The sequence below is a fragment of the Macaca thibetana genome, chromosome 8 (assembly GCF_024542745.1).
Source record: "Macaca thibetana thibetana isolate TM-01 chromosome 8, ASM2454274v1, whole genome shotgun sequence".
Classification (NCBI taxonomy): Eukaryota; Metazoa; Chordata; class Mammalia; order Primates; family Cercopithecidae; genus Macaca; species Macaca thibetana.
Genome location: NC_065585.1, coordinates 124,964,409 through 124,984,108, shown reverse-complemented (window position 1 = coordinate 124,984,108; position 19,700 = coordinate 124,964,409). Strand labels below are relative to the sequence as shown.

Genomic DNA, 19,700 nt, shown 5'->3' with positions numbered 1-19,700 from the left:
CTGGATGACTGCAGTACAACGGATGCTATTAATATTGCTGAGAAGATGGTTGCTAACCTTTAGTTGTTTATTGTTTTAAATAAGTAAAATAACATGAATATGTTTCTAATGAGAATATATAACACTAAGCCTGAAAATATTCATTAAGCCATGAATAAAAATGGATGCAGTTGAATCAATGCTATCATTTTCGTAATTTGTCCTGAAGTATATTTGACAATGAATTTCACATTAACCAAAGTGCTTTAACCCTGAAAATACCGCAACATCACTGATTTGGTCCTAAAATTGTAGCATTTGTTCCAAAAAGCAGCTGATCCATCAAAAAGGAAAGAAAAAAAAAAAGAAAAAGAAAAAAGGAACTTCCTGGCAGGTAAGATCTTTAAAACAAATGCCAAAAAGATGAAAAAGCAAGAACCAAAGCATAATGTACCAAAATGCTACTTCCCAACTGAAAACAGATACATTTCTTTCCTCTCTTTAAAACACTAGTACTTTTAGGCCATTTGGCAACTAAAGGGTAAGAAAAATGCCATAGCTTCATACAACCCTTTACTGAAATAAAAATGTAAAGCTTTATTCTGGACATTTATTTTTCTTACTAGACTCTAAATGAAGTATCTTCCTTTACTAGAGAACCTGGTCTAGCAAGATGAACTTAGACAATGGGCATCTTAAACTCTGTGTATAAAGGAAAAGAGAATCTTTTTTGTGAGACAGAGTCTCTGTCACACAGGCTGGAGTGCAGCTGCATGGCCTTGGCTCGCTGAAACTTCTGTCTCCTGAGTTCGAGTGATTCTCTTGTCTCAGCCTCCCCAGTCACTAGGATTACAGGCACGCGCCACCACACCCAGCTAATTTTTGTATTTTTAGGAGAGACAGAGTTTTACCATGTTGGCCAGTCTGGCTGGTCTCAAACTCTTGACCTTACGATCTGCCTGCCTCAGCCTCCCAAAGTGTTGGGATTACAGGCATGAGCCACCACGCCTGGCCCCGATAACAGAACCTTATTTTGAGTTTCCATCTCAGTTCTGCTAAGCTGCTGAGACACTTCCTATCTAGTTCTATTGCTTTGTGCTTTTCATTCTGCCTTCCTACAATGTTCATGTCTTTGTCCAGCTTATGATTAAAAACTGAAAGTAGAAAAATATGTTAAAAGACAAACCAGCAAAAATATAATCAGCATATACGACAAAGGTAATAATAATGTTCAAAATAAAAATAAAAAGGTTTTGGACATCAATTTAGAAAACGATGAATATCTCAATTTAAAAATTGGAAAAAATAAATGGGCAACCCCAAAATGAAGAAAGCAAGTTTTCCGTAAACATAATAAAAATAAAAATTAGTACTAAAAATGCAAATCGAGACAATGAGATACTATTTTCATCAGTCAAACTGGCCCAGAAATAGTATGGAACACCCTCCCTAAACAACAATTTATTGTATTAACAATACAAATAAAAAGCACAAAAACATCTGCATTCATTCTTCGACTCAGGAATTCTTAAGGAAATGAAAAAATGTTTAGTCTAAGCAGTTGTTGAAAATAACAAAAACTGCAAACAATAACAATGTCTACAAATGAGGGACTAGGCCAGGCGTGGTGGCTCATGCCTGTAATCCCAGCCCTTTGGGAGGCCAAGCCGGGTGGATTGCTCAAGCTCAGTAGTTCAAGATCAGCCAAGGCAACATGGCGTAAGGCCTTGCCCCCACAAAAAAATAGAAAAATTAGCTGGGTGTGGTGTTGTGTGCCTGTAGTCTTAGCTACTTGGGAGGCTGAGGTGGGAGGATGACTTGAGCTCGGGAGGCAGAAGTTACAGTGAGCTGAGATCATGCCACTATACTTCAGCCTTGGTGACAGAGCCAGACCTTGTCTCAAGCAAAAAAAAAAAAAAAAAATTGGTTAAATAATATAAGGCATATAAAATGAAATCTAGCGTAAATATTAAAATTCTGTTGAAATCCATATTGATATGTAAAGATCTTTTTAGTATATTACTAGGTAAAAAAGACCACCCTTAAATATGTATTCATTTATATCTATATATATCTTAAAGAATGCAACATAGGCTATGTCTGGATAACTCTTCTTTGGGGAGGAGTTGAGTATACTCTGCCTTTGGAGGGGAATGAGTATTCGTGATCAAGAAAGTGGAATGGGGTTGTTGTATTGCTACATACAAATGTATTTTGTTTGTGAAGAAAGAATATTTCTCATCAAGAGTATCAAAAATGCTACTTTTCACAAATATCTACTGCACACCCTACTCCTAAGGTTTCCCAAGGAAAGTTTCCTACTCCATTGATGTTGACCATAGCCACGTAACTTGCTTTGGCCAATGGACTATGAACAAATAGGGCCCATGTCCCATTCCAGCAACTTTAAATGCACTGTGTGGGTTGGTTCAGCGTCCTGTTCTTCCCTTCCACCACAGGAAGGTCTTGTCACTGAGAAAGTGTTATTTCAAAATGGATCTCCCAATGAGAAGACACTTAGAGCAGAGCTCTGCCACAGCCATTCCATAGCCACCAAAAAGTAATTGAAAAGGGAAATAAATAACTGTTTCAACCCATTAAGATTTTAGGGTTCTTTGTTACTGAGAAAAGCTGTTTAGTAAATACATAATGCAGTATTATTCTGTAAATTGTCATCATGGAAGAATTTTTTCTTGTTTTGCTTTTTTACATTTCCTAATTGTTCTATTGTAACTCTGTATTACACAAACACACATTGGTTAAAACAACAACAACAACAACAACAAAAAACCCAAAACAACCAGATAGGTCAACAAACTAAAAGGAATTGATTCTAATTTGACTGAGTCATTTCAATATCCAAAGAAATACTTATTGTTCACTATCTGTAGGCCAAAGAAGAATAGCAAAAAAGCCATACAAAAGAGCACTGGAGGTGCCCATCCATGCACAATCCAGGGGAGAAAAAGCCTTAGCTATTGGGCTTGGATATATTTTTCATCCAGCTGGCAATCACCTAGCGAGGAGATGGATATAGAAGCTGTATCTAACGAACTGTGAGGTTTGTGGTCCTTTGGCAAATTCATCCTCATTGGAAATTGCTATATCAAGCTGCCTAAACTTGATGACATTAAACAGTCACTACCTCTAGCTTCCTTTGTCCTGATGCCACACCAGCTAAGCAACCTTCTGAGTGTACCATATTATATAGTTTGTCAATTACCTATTAGGAAAGAATGTCCTGCTTAAATCAGCTTAGACAGAATTTATTTAAATTAATAAACTGGCATTTAAATTTAAGTTTTATAAGGGAATGAGGGAAGATATAGGCAAAGATTCTTGACTATTAAGTCAAATTCTCATTTAGGAAATCAGGATTTTCCATACTGCATTCTATCCAAAGCAATCTTGACTACTTCTCATTTGCAATTCCATGTTCCTATTATTCTTATTCTCGTTCAGCCTCCACTCCACACACGTATACACATCACATACTTACTCTCCTGTTTTGCTGATTTTGTATATTCTTCTCTGCCTGTCCAAATCCTACCCATCCTTCAAAAACGCCTCAAAGCTCACCACCCTCCCCTTTCCAGAAAACCTACCCATCAATTCACAACGACAGCACTACCCCTTTATACTGCTCCGCTCATGTGTCAAGTCTGAGACTTTTCGAGATGACTATCAGCTCCTTGAAGTTTTCTATACATACCCCACAGCAACAGGTGAGTAGCCAATTCTCAAGAAATATTCATGAAATTGATTTCTGACCAAATTAATCCAACAGCTTCAGGGCAGGGCTTATCCTACTTATCTTGGCAGACTGGAGGATTGGGATTTACAGTGGACAGCCCCACAACACACACACTTACTACTACTGCTGGGCAGTTCTGAATACTTTGTAATCAATTATCTTTATAAAAACAGAAAGTGCAAGACTATGAGATAGACATTATCATCACTCCCATGTTCCAGACGAGACGGCAAGGCTCAGATGACTGATAACATTCCTGAGGTCATAAGTGGTACCGCTGGGATTCAGAGCCCATGTTTGTTACCTCCTGCCAATTTTAGCTCATTATAATAAAATAAGACTCATTAGAAATGTAGTAAGCTAGGAAAAAATTCTTATACTTCTTCTGCAAAGAGTAGAGTGTGAGATTGAAAAGTTTGGGATGGGAAGTAAAAGACCCAAAAAGGCAAGCTTGAATGAAAGAGACAGACACTAATGTCATCTACAGATGACAGGTCACAGTGACTGCAGTATGTGGCCAAGTAGGACATCAAAGTTTGGGGCTAGAGCTGAATTACTCAGGGCAACAAGGGAAATATTAGGCACTGCCACCTACATTCTCCTCCTCTGCTCTTGTACCAGGTAATAAACCACCTTGCTTTTAAATAAATGGTGGCTAATGATGTAAGGAATATTTATTCACAATCTCGGCAGAGGTGCCCAGTCTGATCCTGGAGACAGGGAAGAAAGGGAAAACTGAGAGAGGAATCCTGTCTAATTTACAGTTTTAATGGGGCTCACTTTAAACCTCAGACTTACTCTTTCTTCCTCCTTTACACATATGGCAAAGAGGATATGAGGATAAAGATAACAGAAAAGCCTTCCTTTCTCTTATGATTTAAGGATGAGAGTAACAGTAATTCCTCTACATTGCATGGAAGGGCCTAAATAAGAGACTGTGGTAAAGCATCCGGCTCAACACAGGGGTGATTCACTGCTCTCTCTCCACTTTCCACCTATGTGAATACTGAACATAGCATCTCATGGCAGCTCTAGGCCTGGGATTAAAAAAAAATTAGGTAAATCTGTCCATAGAAAAATTTCTAACTTTCAGTCTTAGCAGGACCTCTGAGTAGAGCCATCACTTATGAGTTACAGACCATACAACTATCTCTCTGTGTTGTTCCAAAATTTTTTACTCTAACCTTCTGTAACAAATAACATTTTCATCATGACCCAGTACCTATAAGATGCAAATATGCATAATATCTTCTATTTTCTACCGCATTTTAATTAAAGAAATGCTAGTCAAGAAAGGGGTCAAGATAGCCTACTAGAAGCAGCTCTCCTCTGCGGCGCCCACCCAGAAGAACAAAAACAGTGAGCGAATCCTGCATCTTCAGCTGAGGCATCCAGGTTATCTCACCGGGACCAACGAGGTGGTTGACATGCCCCATGGAGAGCAAGAAAAAGCAGGGTGGAGCAATGGCCCACCTGAGAGCCATACGGGGTAAGGGGAACTCCCATCTCCCATCAAGGGAAGTGAAGAGTGACTGTACTACCCCACCAGGGAAACCACGCTTTTCCCAAGTATCTGTGCAACCTGCGGATCAGGAGATCCCCTGGTGAGCCCACGCCACCAGGGCCTTGGGTCCCAAGCACGGAGCTGTGTGGACCCTCAGCAGCTGCTCGGGTTGTGGACAGTGGTAGCAGGCTGGAGACTAAGATGACTGAGTTCCTGGGGAAAGGGGCGGCTGCCATCACTGTGGCTCCATTTGGCCGTTTTCTCCTGCTCATGCCAGGGAGACTGGGCAGTTTAGACCAGGAGGAATTCCCCACAGTGAAGCACAGTGACTGTGGCAGATCGTGGGCTGACTTCTTCTTTAGGTGGGACCTGATCCATCCCTCCTCACTGGGCAGGGCCTCCCCATATGAATTCCAGCAACTCCAGCCAGGGGTTTAGGGACAAAGCTCTTGATCCCTGGGATGGAGCCTCTGAGGGGAGGGGCGGCCACTGTCTCTGGTTCAGCAGATTTAATCTCTCCTGCCTACTGGCTCTGAGAAGTCTGGTCAGCTCAGAAAGTGGGAATCCCCCCAGCCCAGTGCACCTACTCTGCCGAGGGGCAGCCAGGCTGCTTCTTCAAGTGGGTTCCTGGATCCTGTGCCCCATGACTAGGTGAGACCTCCCAACAGAAGTCATCAGACACTTCATACAGCAGAGTTCTGGTTAGCATCAGGTCAGTGTCCCTCTAGGACAGAGTTCTCAGAGCAACTCTAGGACAGAGTCCTCCAGGACAGAGTTCTCAGAGAAAGAAACAGGCAACCATCTTTGCTGTTCTGAAGCCTCCCCTGGTGATACCTCCAGCTATGGGAGGGACTCAGGCGAACAGGGTGTGGAGTGGACCCCCAGCAAACCACAGCAGCCCTATGGAAAAGCGACCTGACTATTAAAAGAAAAACAGAAAGCAACAACATCAACAAAAAAGACCCCACAAAAACCCCAGCCAAAGGTCAGTAGCCTCAAAGATCCAAGGTAAATAAGTTCACAAAGATTAGAAAGAATCAAAGAAAAAACACTGAAAATTCAAAAACAAACAAACAAAAAATAGAGTGCCTCTTGTCCTCCAAATGATTGCAACACCTCTCCAGCAAGGGCACAGAATTGGACTGAACCTGAGATAGATGAAGTGCCAGAAGTAAGCTTCACAAGGTGGTTGGTAATAACAAGCTTCACCGAGCTAAAGGAGTGTGTTCCAACCCAATTCAAAGCAGTTAAAAACCATGATGAAACACTACAGGAGCTGTTAACCAGAATAACCAGTTGAGAGAGGAACATAAATGACCTGATGGAGCTGAAACACACAACATGAGAACTTCATAATGTAACCATGAGTATCAACAGCCGAATAGACAAGTGGAGAAGAGAATCTCAGAGCTTGACGACTATGTTGCTGAAGTAAGACAGGCAGACAAGATTAGAGGGAAAAAAAATGAGAAGGAATAAACAAAACCTTCGAGAACTATGAGATTATGTAAAAAGACCAAACCTATGACTGATTGGGGTACCTGAAAGAGACAGGGGGAATGGAACCAGGTTGGAAAACATACTCCAAGATGTCATCCAGGATAACTTCCCTAACCTAGCAAGACAGGTAAACATTCACATTCAGGAAACCCAGAGAACCAAAGAAAGATCCTCCATGAGAAGATCAACTCTAAGATACCTTATCTTCAGCAAAGGTTGAAATGAAAGAAAAAATGTTAAAGGCAGCCAGAGAAAAAAAGGCCAGGTTACCTACAAAGGGAAGCCCATGAGACTAACAGTGGGCCTCTCAGCAGAAACCCTACAAGCCAGAAGAGATTGGGCCAATATTCAACTTTATTTATTTTTATATATTTTTTGAGATGGAGTCTCTCTCTGTTGCCCAGGCTGGAGTGCAGTGGCGTGATTCAGGCTCACTGCAACCTCCAACTCCCAGGTTCAAGTGAGCCTCAGCCTCCTGAGTAGATGGGATTACAGGTGCCCGTCACCACACTCAGCTAATTTTTTGTGTGTTTTTAGTAGAGGTGGGGTTTCACCACGTTGGACCAGGCTGGTCTCGAACTCCTGGCCTCAGGTGATCTGCCCGACTCGGCCTCCCAAAGTTCTGGGATTAGAGGCGTGAGCCACTGCGCCAGGGCTCAACATTCTTAAAAAAAAAAAAAAAAAAAAAAAAAAAGAATTTCCAACCTAGAATTTAGTATCTGGCCAAACTAAGCTTCATGAGTGAAGGGGAAATAAAATCTTTTTCAGACAAGCAAATGATGACAGAATTCATCACCACCGGACCTGCCTTGCAAGAGCTCCTGAAAGAAGCACTGAATGTGGAAAGGGAAAATGGTTACCAGCCACTACAAAAACGTACTGAAGTACCCAGACCAATGACACTGTGAAGCAACTATATTAACAAGTCTGTAAAATAACTAACCAGCATCATGATGACAGGATCAAATTCATACATAACAATATGAACCTTAAATGTAAATGGGCTAAATGCCTCAATTAAAAGACACAGAATGGCAAGCTGGAGAAAGAGTCAAAACCCACCGCTGTGCTGTCTTCAACAGATGCATCTCACATGCAAAGACACACATAGACTCAAAATAAATGGAGGGAGGAAAAGCACATGGAAAACAGAAAAAAGCAGGGGTCACAATCCTAGTTTTGACAAAACAGACTTTAAACGAACAAAGATAAAAAAATACAAAGAAGTGCCTCACATAATGGTAAAGGGTGCGATTCAACAAGAAGAGCTAACTATCCCAAATATATATGCACCTAATACAGGAACATCCAGATTCATAAAGCAAGCTCTTAGAGACCTACAAAGAGACTTAGACTCCCACACAATAATAATGGGAGACTTTAACACCCCACTGACAATATCAGACAGATCATCAAGACAGAAGATACTCAGAACCTGAACTCAGCTCTGGATCAAGCAGATCTGACAGGTATCTACAGAACCTTCTACCCCAAAACAATATACATTCTTTTTATCACCACATGGCACTTACTCTAAAATTGATGACATAATTGGAAGTAAAACACTCCCCAGCAAATGCAAAATAACTGAAATCACAACAGTCTCTCAGACCACAGAGTGATCCAATCAGAACTCAAGATTAGAAAACCCATACAAAACCACACAACTACATGGACATTGAACAACCTGCTTCTGAATGACTCCTGGGTAAATAATGAAATTAAGGCAGAAATCAGGAAGTTCTTTGAAACTAATGAGAACAAAGTCACAATGTACCAGAATCTCTGGGACAAATTTATAGTACTAAATGCCCACAGCAAAAAGCTAGAAAGACCTGACATTGACATCCTAACATCACAACTAAAAGAACTAGAGAACCACGAGCAAACAAACCCCAAAGCCAGCAGAAGACAAGATATGACCAAGATCAGAGAAGAACTTAAGGAGATAGAGACATGAAAAATCCTTCCAAAAAACATCAGTGAATCCTGGAGCTGTTTGTTTGAAAAAACTAATAGATAAACCACTAGCTAGAATAATAAAGAAGAAAAAATAATCAAATAGACACAATAAAAATGATAAAGGGGTATCACCACTGATTCCACAGAAATATAAACAACCATCAGAGAATACCATAAATACCTGTATGCAAATAAACTAGAAAATCTAGAAGAAATGGATATATTCCTAGACACATACACACATACACCTTCCCAAGAGTGAATCAGGAAGTGGTTGAATCCCTGTACAGACCAACACTGAGTTCTGATATTGAGGCAGTAATAAATAGCGTCCCAACCAAACAAGAAAAGAAAAAACCCATGACCAGATGCATTACAGCTGAATTCTACCAGAGGTACAAAGAAGAGTTGGTACCATTTCATGTGAAACTATTCCAAACAATTGAAAAGGAAGAATTCCTCCCTAACTCATGTTGAGGCCAGCATCATCCTGGTATCAAAACCTGGCAGAGATAAAACAAAAAAAGAAAACTTCAAACCAACATACATGGTGAACATCAGTGCAAAAATCCTCAATAAATGCTGGCAAACAATCCAGCAGTACACTGAAAAGCTTATCCACCTGGATGAAGTTGGCTTCATCCCTGGTTCAACATATACAAATCAGTTAACGTAACTGATGACATACAGAGAACTGCAGACAAAAACCGCACAATTATCTCGATAGATGCCGAAAAGGCCTTTGATAAAATTCAATATCCCTTCACGTTAAAAGTTCTGAATAAACTAGGTATTGAATGAACATACCTCAAAATAATAAAAGCCATTCATGACAAACCCACAGCCAGTATCATATTGAATGGGAGAAAGCAGGAAGCATGCCCCTTGAAAACAGGCTCAAGACAAGGATGCCCTCTTTCACCACTCCTATTCAACACAGTATTGGATGTTCTGGCCAAGGAAATTAGGCAAGAGAAGGAAATAAAGGGTATTCAAATAGGAAGAGAAGTCAAATTGTCTTTGTTTGCAGATGACAAAATCCTACATCTAGAAAACACCATCATCTCACTCCAAAAGCTTCTTTACCTGATAAGTCACTTCAGCAATGTCTCATGATACAAAATCAATATGCAAAAATGATAAGCATTCCTATACACCAACAATAGACAAGCAGAGAGCCAAATCATGAATGAACTCCCATTCACAATTGCTACAAAGAGAATAAAATACCCAGGAATGTAGCAAACAAGGGAAGTGAACAACCTCTTCAAGGAGAACTACAAACCACTGCCCAAGGAAATCAGAAGACATAAACAAATGAAAAAACATTCCATGCTCATGGATAGGAAGGATCAGTATCATGAAAATGGCCATACTGCCCAAAGTAATTTATAGATTCAATGTTATTGCAATCAAACTACCACTGGCATTCTTCACAGAATTAGAAAACACTATTTTAAAATTCATATGGGACCAAAAAAGAGTCTGTATGGCCAAGACAATCCTATGCAAAAAGAACAAAGCTGGAGGCATCCCACTACCTGAATTCAAACTATACTACAAGTCTACAGTAACCAAAACAGTATGGTACTACTACAAAAACAGACACATAGACCAACGGAACAGAAAAAGAACTCAGAAATAAGACTGCACATTTACAACCATCTGATCTTCAACGAACCTGACAAAAGCAGGCAATGGGGAAAGGATTCCCTATTTAATAAAAAGTGTTGCAAAAACTGGCTAGCCATATGCAGAAAATTGAAACTGTACCCCTTCCTTATATGTTATACAAAAATTAACTCAAGATGGATTAAAGACTTAAACGTAAAACACAAAACTGGAAAAACTCTAGAAGAATATCTAGGCAATACCATTGAGGACACAGGCATGGGCAAAGATTTCATCATGAAAATGTCAAAAGCAATTGCAACAAAAGTAAAAATTGACAAATGGGATCTAATTAAACTAAAGAACTTCTGCATAGCAAAAGAAAGTATCATCAAAGCAAACATTCGACCTATAGAATGGGAAAAAAATGTTTCAAACTTACCCATCTGAGAAAGGTCTAATATCCAGAGACTACAAGGAACTTAACTTTAGAAAAAAAAAAAAAAAAAAAAAAAAAAAAAAAAACCCAAGCAACCACGTCAAAAAGCAGGAAAAGGACATGAACAGACACTTCTTGAAAGACATACCTGCAGCCAAGAAACTTACTGGGAAAAAACCTCAGTATCACTGGTCATTAGAGAAATGCAAATCGAAACCAAAATGAGATACTATCTCACACCAGTCAGAATGGTGATTATTGAAAAGCCAAGAAACAAAAGATGCTGGTGAGGCTTTGGAAAAAGAGGAGCGCTTTTACACTGTTGGTGGGAACGTAAATTCGTTCAACCATTGTAGAAGACAGTGTGGTGATTCATCAAAGACCTAGAACCAGAAATACCATTTAACCTAGCAATCCCATTGCTGGGTATACACCCAAAGGAATATAAATCATTCTATTATAAAGACACATGCACGTGTATGTTCACTGGAGCGCTATTCACAATAACAAAGACATGGAATCAACCCAAATGTCCATCAGTGATAGACTGGATACAGAAAATGTGGTACATATACACCATGGAATACTATGCAGCCATAAAAAGGAATGAGATCATGTCCTTTGCAGGGACATGGATAGATCTGGAAGCCATCATCCTCAGCAAACTAATGCAGGAAAAGAAAACCAAACACTGCATGTTCTCACTCATAAGTGGGAGATGAACAAGGAGAACATGTGGACACGGGGAGGGAAACAACACACACCGGGGCGTGTAGGGGGTGGGAAGAGGGAGAACATTAGGGAAAATAGCTAATGCAGGCTGGGCTTAATACTTAGGTGATAGGTTGATGCATGCAGCAAACCACCATGGCACATGTTTACCTATGTAACAAACCTGTACATCCTGCACATGTAAAATTAAAAGAAAGAAACATGCTACTCACAAAGCACTAAATTAACATAACGACCCACTAATGGGTTACAATCTACAATTTGAAAAGCATTGACCTAGATTAAGCAGATCAAAGAAACATATTATTAATGTATTCGTATGTATTTACTATCCATCTATAAATTCATCACTTTTAGGAAAGCCAATATTTTGCTATTCCTTGAATTATCCTCATTCAAATTATTCAAGAATAAGTGCTCTACAAACTCTAACTTAATGACTGATAAACTGACAGCAATTTTAAAATGGAATTTTTTTCCTACAGACTAGAAGGCTTTAGGTTTCATCTCAGGAGCTAAATAAAACACAATTTTTAAAAAAGCAAAATCACTTGGAAGTGTTTCTCAAACACAGGCATCAATGCCCTGCCTCAGTTGTTATAATCTATGGTAGGCATAGCAACAGGGCTCTGCTGCTCTAGAACCTATGACAAATACCACTTACGACTAATACTGCTCATTTATTGAACCCCATTGCAGTCTGCAATTTATTCTTACTCCAACCCTCCAGGCAGCTACCAAAAAACTGTAGCACATAAGTACATCCAACACATATTTACTGAGTCCCTACTATGTGCTAGACATTGTTCTAGGTAAAGACAGGCACCGCAGTAAAAATGCAAAGCATCTAACTTCATCGAACATAGATTTGAGTGAGGGAGGTGGCTAAGAAATGAATAAGCAAATACATTGGTTGTTTCAGGTTGCTCTGGATGCTTTAATGAACAAAAGTAGGGTAAGAGGACAGAACATAATGGCAGGAGTGGAGAGAGAGTAACGGCAGGAGTGGGTAAGTGCTATTTCAAAGAGGATGGCCATGGCCCAAGTATTGGTCAGGGTGGGAGCACAGAGAAGAAAATCTACTTACCTAGCTTAAAACATGATTTATCAGGTATTAAACAGTTGATTGCTGGAAAGGCCAAAGAAAAACTTCAAGGCTGAACGTCTATGAAACACGCCCACATCCATACTTGCCACTGACGGTCCACACTCACCTCACACACCTCATATGGCACCAAACCACAACCAGAACCTGAGCAGCAAGAGGAGAGGGAAATACAGTTTTTACCTTTCCAGGCTCTGCAGTGGAATAAATGGAAAAATGCCTCTATGAAAACACAAGATTCTTGCAAGCCCCTGATTAATGAGGAGCCAATGAAAGAAGTGTTCCAGGTGTGTGAAACAAACAGCTGAGAGTGGGAATCAGCTTGGGGTATTCACACAGCAGCAAGATGGCCAGGGTGGCTGAAGCTTGGGGAGTGAGAGAGAAAATAATGAGAGATGAGGCAGGGAGGGTATTCAAGACCCAGATCAAGTCAGTCTTGCAAGCTTTGATAAGGAGTCTACATGCATTTTCCTAAGTGTAGAAGGATGTTACAGGATGAGGATTTAAGCAGAGGAATAATATGATTTGAGTAACTTTTTTAATAGACCATTCTAGTTCTATAAACTGTTCTCCATGCTTAATTTACATCAATGGCTTAAAAATGTTACAATTTTAAAGTGACTTCATTTGATCTTGTATGAAGTAACTTTTTCAATAAAAAGGACCTATAAGGTAATATTTCTCAGTCTATAACTCTGTCACAGATACAGCACATGTGTAAGCATGATCATCTCCACCTTCTCTAAGACCAAGAGGAGTAGCCAAAGGCAGCAGGCCCAAGCCTGGACATCCACCCCTTGCCGGGCGCTCCAGGAAGATGTGGTCAATCAAGGGTAAGTTTTTTTCTAAAAAAAAGCAAAATTCAGACCTCTGGACTTACAAAACCTGAGATTCTTCCTAGTTAGAAACAAAAACGAAATTAGCTTCCAGCACCGAAATCAGCCTATTTTAAATAGTCTTCGTGTTAAAGGTTTTTTTGTTCCCTCCTCCAATATGCAACTCAAAACCAAAACATTTCAAACCCAAACACGAGAATGAAATAAAAATAAAATTAACCAAATTACGTTTGTTTTATTTTTTCAAACAGTAAGCATTTTATACTAACATCTATTTGCAATGGGCCACTTTTTTAAGGAGTGGAACCACTTAAAAGAAAATGTCAATTTAAAAATTGTTCCAGAATGGGAGTGAGGAGTTCCTACCTTAAGTACATGCCTAGTTTAGCAACTATTATGCTTCTGCCAGGAGCATTTATTACTGTTATGAGGTCACCCATTATAACTGTGGTCTGAATGTTCTAATTTGCTTTTCTTTTTACAATGTTAACGTTTCAAGCTTTTGAGCCCAAACATATTTTGCTCCAATTAAAAAAAAAAAAAAAAACCATGAAGCAAAACTGCAGAAAGGGAATCAATTTTAAACAAATTTGCTACATTATGTATTTTACATGTTTGTATGTTAAATTTAATTTCTTTTACTTTCCAAAGTAGCCACAATACTGGCTTTGATGAAGGGTCACACTAAAACCACTTGAGTCAACTCCCGCCATTTTGACTCAGTCAGAAAGATAAAAAAGCAAAAGAAAATGCTTTCTTTGCGTTCTCTCCATACAGCCTGCCTTGTAATTCTTTTCACACATAAATCTGAACTCTTCATTTCCTTTGTATTTCACACACTTTTGCCTGCTCTAGCTCCCTTACGAACATTAAATTCTCCGCGGTGAGACTTGGTAAATCGAAGAACACAAAAAATGCTCCATAGGATTAGACTAAATGCTGAAGCTGGCTCAGTGGGACTGGTGATGGCCAGCTTCCAAGGTGGCACCCAGCGGCCTGCCTCCGGGACTCATGTGCTTGTGTATTGCCTCCCACTTCTGTCCAAGGGTTTAACAGCCTTTCTTCAAGCGTGTTTGGCAGAAACGGGATTAGTTTCGCCCTGCCCTAGTGAGCCCTTGATGCTTTGACTGTATCTGACCTCCTGGAGCAGCTGCCACACCCCTACCCTGTCGCCATTTCCTAAAACAACACTCTCAACAAGGTTACCTTGTATGTAACAGTCTTCTACCCTCACAATCTTTTATTTTATTAATTCCTCCATTCATCTACATTCATCTAGAATCACAGCAATATTTACCTATTTTCCCATGTTATCCATTACATGCTCAAATTAACTTTACTTTTCCCCATAGGGAATTAGAAAAGAAGATTTGTAGATTTAGCATATTACTGTGTGTGTGCTTTGGTTTCTGTTTGTTCTTGCAATGAAGTAGGCAGAGACAGGGATTACAAAGAGGTTAGCTCATTTAGCTTCACAGACAGATACACAGGACTGGAAGGGAATATTCAAACACAGTTATCTCAGCTTTGGGAATACTGATGCATTTTTAAATACAGATTTGCTAAAACAAATGTTTAATACACTTTATAATCAGAAGAATATTAACAAAAAGTATCACATGTATTCATGTATTAGCCATGCTTTTGAACATAGCGCTCTCTTAAGACCCGAAATGTCATACCATCTGAAGAAAAACGCTAAAAACCTTTAGGAGATGACATATGGTACAAGAAAAGCAGGAAGTGATGACAGAAGAGAGTAGGAAGTCAAGGAAATTTTATAATTTAGAGATATAATGAGTTTGAAAGGGGTTTGGTGCAACAAAACCCCACTAAAATGGGAAAACCAGGTTTTACAAAAAGGAGGCAATGGGGAGAGCAGAGTTCAGCACAAAGGCCAAGACAACGTGCAAAAAAAGACATCACAGACCTTCGGTCTCCACTCGACTGCTACAAGTCTCTGTGAAGCTGTCAACCAGGTGATGTAGAGATCTTGTGGGAACAAAGGATTAAAGAATCTCAGTGATAACAGAGTTATCCTAGATCAGGAGAATGAGGCTCAAAGGAAAGAGCTAAGACAGAGATAGAAAATTAGGTGGTGGTGACTTCTGACAGTCCTGCAGCCTGCTTCAGAAGCACTCTGCTCTGTTTGGCCAATAAACGGGTGTCTAGAAGGTACCCTGGAAGATGGGTATGAGCGGACGCCACTTAGATTGTCAAAGTGAAAAGTTTCCTGGGTACAATACACAAAGTGCCTCTAAACAAGGCTGCATTTTCACTTCGACTTTTTAACTGAAATTTTAAAAATCTGAAATTTTCTGGCTTGAACAAACTACTAAATCCAGACATTTGCTTTATTCCATGTTTTAGAGAACTCCAGAGAAAAAGAATTTTCTCAAGGCACATACACAACCATGGCAGAAGCAAAAGACAGGTCAAGGGCATTATCTTTATTATGTGCTACTACTCATACTGCTTTAAAACAATATTCATATACGTATAAAACTGTAACAAAACAGATACTATAGAATCTCACTTGAACAAGACTTTAAAAATCATTTAGTCCAAATACTCGTTTAGCGGAGCCCCTTGTTCAACATTCTAATTGTACAATTATGCTTGAACATTTGCAGGTCAAGGAACCCACTATTTCCCGAGATAGTACGATCTATCCGTGGACACCTCCAACTTTGAGAAAGCCTGACTTGCTTGTTCTAGTTTATTTTTAATCTTCAAGTTACCGAAATCTACTCTTTAGAGCTGGTTTCATTTTAACCAGAAAGCTCTGTAGGAATACCGCATGTATCTACATAGCAAAACCCTGTATATTTTGCTTTGTCAAAGATTTTCCAGATAATAGGTATTTTGTATATCATGATCTTTAAACACAAAGTATTAAACAATACAAACCAGGCCTCTTCTGTTCATAGTGATAAATGCATGATATTTCTCATATCGAAACCCAAAAAAGTAAAGATACATAAGTTTTCTTGCCCTTAATGCCCCAAAATGTAAAATAAAATTCCATGGGCAGTTATGGCTGCCCCATTCTGACCCAACTCATCAGGGACTGCTGCCATATCCAATGTATGGGAAACTCATATATGCAGAGAAAATCTGCAGAGATATTCCCTTGCAAGTTGAGAATTAGGTTGTAAAACAAAAAACAGAAAACAAAAAACTCTCAAAGCTCCTGCTTTGAATCCAAAATCGTAACCATATTTTGTTAACATAGGCATTGAAGTACCAGGCACATTCCAATCATTCCTAGCAACATGAACCACCAGATGTTTACTGGATTACACATTTAGCACAATTGCATCCTCTGAGCCTCTTAAGGTGACTCTTCGGATTGACAACACATTTTAATAAAATATCTGAGAAAAGGGTATAATTTTATTAAGAAAAGAATGAGCAATGTAAGAAACAAGAGTTAAAAACAACAGCAGCAGCAAACCTCTATCCATATCCTCAGACTACCAGGAATTATATGTGTTTACAGCAATTAACAACTGGCAAGAATCAGAAGATCTTGAGTGGGATATAAATACAAAATACACGCAAAATGACCAAAAAGTAAAATGAAAATTGGTTTTTAAAGAAGTACATACTGAATATGCCAGTAAAATTAAAAGAAAAATCCAGTCTTTAGTACAAACCCCTCCTCCCTGCCTGGCCACCCCCACAGTGCTCTGCAGATGGCATACAACGCCAGTCGCAGGAGCGAGCATGCACTTGCTCAATGCATTTTAAACACACACATAATTACAACAATGCAAGTCCTCAGGAAAATAAAATGAGGTTAAAGGGTCACATTCCAAAGCAGTGATTTATTATTTGTAGTGATGTCTTAAAGGTTTTATTTTTTCCTATTTGATATCACTCTCTCCCAAACCCCAGAATCTGAGGGCAAAAATAAGCCTATATTTAAAAAGACAAGATGAAGAAAAAGAAAAAAAATTCATACTGAGGAGAAAGCTTCATCCGTCAATGTGAACAAGGAGTTTAAATCACTAGCATTCCACTGTTTCTTGGGGAAAGAAGTCTCTGCAGAAAAGCCCACAATCCACATCCCACTTGGAGCAAAGGCCCTTCTCACCCCAAGAACCCTAGTGAATCGTGTCACTGCCATCTGTCCCGTTGGACGCCCCCTCAAAACTCACTTCTGGCTAGCAAAACAAGGTGTGTGCAATTTCTGATACTGTTTTATCAAATACTGCTTTCTCTTTAAGGATTAATTATTTCTTTTTTTAGAAAAAGAAAACTTGCCAATGTTCCAATACAGGCTCCAAAGGGGTGGGGAAGGCACCCTGGGGTGCTATGTAAGACTCATTTTGAAGTATGTCTACAAATGTCTATCAGAATGAACTAACTGTATCCCAAGGAACTAGGACCAAGTGCTTGAGTCGCCCAAGACCAGGAACCACTGTATTTATCCTTTTGTTTTTCTTTGAAGTTCTATAGCATAGCTGGGACCGTAAAAGCTTTAGAAGTTAAAAAGATTGATATTTACTGAGACAATAATGCAATGTCTCATTTTATACATGAGGAAGGTGATATTGTATAAGGTTAGGTGACATGCCCAAGGCTATGAAGCTGTGTAAGAGCAAGACGAGAGATGGGCCTGGGTCTTTGGACTCCTGCTCCAGGAACCACTCTGCATAAACAGATGATCATTCTGGAATATGTGTCCTATTAACACAGGACAAGAGGGAGGCATTTGCTAGTTTAACTGTTTACTAAATTGTTCCCTAGATAGATTCATCACACTTCTTTACCTAATAAAATCCAGCCTGTAAAGAATCACAGTCAGTATTTATTTAATGTGATGTTCAAAATATGTTGCATTAAAAGACAGCTCTTTAAAAGGCCTACGAGTCACCCAATGGCTGCACACATATTGTTCCCAATGAAGAGACTACCATCTTTAAGTAGGTCACACACAGTAATGCCATATAATTTAAAGTGTGATGACTAACAACACATTTTAAAGCGGAAACCAATTTATTGTTACAATTTCTAAACTAGTGCAGACATACAGACTATGATTGTTGAGCCTTGTTTTTAAAAGTAAAAATTGAATTTCAACTCCCCTTTCTCCCAGCTGCAGTATTGAACTTAAACGTCTACTAGATCAGTGGGTGGAAGATCAAAGAACATTTAAAACATTTTAACTTTACTACCCACAAGGATGTAGGAGTAATATGTCAGTGGGACTAAAATGTATGTGACAGAGTCTTAAGAGATTCCCTAACTCGACAAGAAGCTGGTTGTTCCCTTTTTTAAAGAAGCAACACTCACCCTTACCTTTGCTCAGTCTACTTTTTAGAGCTGGCAAAGAGAATAAAAGAGTTAAACCAGAATCTAAAAATATCCATGTTCTTATATGTTCTGTTTCCAGAGCAGCTGAAAACACTAATCACAGCTGATAAGCTGAGATTTCTCTTATCTAGCTGGCCTTGTAAAAGGCTTCCCATCAAGCGAGTAACAGGTAATCCACACTAAGAATAAACTTCATCTTTAAAAAATAGAAAACATTAATTCTTTCTCTCCATTTCCTCCCCCTTCATTCCCACCCCAAGGAAGTACAGATGTGAATTAATGTATCTAAATATAATCACTAGAGAAAGATGTCAATCTCATTTCCAAGAGCATGAAGCCAAGTAGGAGGAGAAAGCAGCAGCAAGAATGGATGAGTGAGAAAACCATACTGACCCTTTCAGCCTGGGATGCCCTGAGGCTGCCTCTGACCAGCACCCCCTTCTTACAATAGATCCTCCAAACTCGAATTTTCTGAACTATTTCAGCACCCATTATGTGAACCCCACAATGGGCAACAATTACAGAATGCTTATGTCCCTTGCTAGCTGTTTTACATGTTACCAGTTTTGTTCCCCTATTTAAACCATTAGAAGATGAAGATTCTTAACTCAGGCTTTTAAAATGTTTTTCATAATAGTGGCATGCAAACGGACAAACAGGTGCTTGAGAAAAACAAGCAAACAAACAAACCATGCTCCACTGAATTAACACAGCAAAACTCATGCCTCTTCAGAGTGACCCACAATGTTTCCTCCACGGGCAGTGCATGAACCCAGGAGCACAGGAAAGACATGTGGCTGCAGGTGACACGTGTGTTGCAGCGTCCTTGAAAAGGCCAGGTATAATGATCAATATTCCTGTTGTTGTTACTCATCTGCACAGAAAGCTAAGTGCCATAAGCAGTACTTAGGAATGAGCTGTCATGCAAATTCTGCAAATGCCTTTGTGCATATATG

The 19,700-nt window shown here is 39.4% G+C and overlaps 1 protein-coding gene across 6 annotated transcripts in view; it reads right to left on the bottom strand.

Moving 5' to 3' along the window:
• PSD3 (pleckstrin and Sec7 domain containing 3) overlaps positions 1-19,700 on the bottom strand; it is a 702,311-nt gene that overhangs the window by 165,038 nt on the left and 517,573 nt on the right. The window lies entirely within an intron of this gene.